Source organism: Propithecus coquereli, unplaced genomic scaffold (genome assembly GCF_000956105.1).
Source record: "Propithecus coquereli isolate 6110/MARCELLA unplaced genomic scaffold, Pcoq_1.0 Scaffold151, whole genome shotgun sequence".
Taxonomy (NCBI): domain Eukaryota; kingdom Metazoa; phylum Chordata; class Mammalia; order Primates; family Indriidae; genus Propithecus; species Propithecus coquereli.
In genome coordinates this window covers 1,179,429-1,180,092 of record NW_012139525.1, presented here as the reverse complement: position 1 = coordinate 1,180,092, position 664 = coordinate 1,179,429, and the positions used below count along the sequence as shown (strand labels likewise).

Below are 664 nucleotides of genomic sequence, written 5' to 3'. Positions count from 1 at the left end.
CATATTATCCAATAATGGTCATTTGGAACACTATCTGCAATCGTTTTATAAATTCTTGCTTTAGATACATTTGAGCTTTTTTCTTTTCTTTCTTTCTTTTTTTTTTTTTTTTAGGCTGTCATCTCTGTTCACAGTCTAACACAGAGAGTTTTGTATGAGAACATTGAAGACAGATTGCATGGTGCAGGGGGTGGGAGGAAGAAATATTTGGCTGTATATATTCTTAGATTGTTCCTGAAGCTTGTGGAAAGAAACAGGAGAAAGGAAATCGTGAAGACAGGAATCTTAAAGAAAAACTGCTATTTACAATGTCAATAAAATACAGCATGATGCCCTGTGCTTTTGTTATGTGGTAGGGAAAGACGTTTAAGAAGACATAAATTTATGTGAACTGCTGAGATTTTCTGACAATTTTTATCTCTTTTACTTTGCAAGTATAAACAAGATAAAAGAAATATTATCTTGCATTACTATAGCATTGGCAGGGGTAGACTTTATGAATGTTATTGCAACTAAAGCTCTTGATGTTGGTCATTGGAAGCAAATTGATGAAGTTCAACATTTCAGATTATGCAAACCAAAAAAGGAAGACTTGCTTTCCCATCCCATCATCCTTTCACTTAATTATAAAGTACCTTCATTTATCTGATGATTATAAGCAAAT

At 32.8% G+C, this 664-nt stretch overlaps 1 pseudogene; it reads left to right on the top strand.

Annotated features, from left to right (window-relative positions):
* LOC105807100 overlaps nt 1-139 on the top strand; it is a 6,189-nt pseudogene extending 6,050 nt beyond the window's left edge.
* Nucleotides 140-664: the final 525 nt, after the last annotated feature.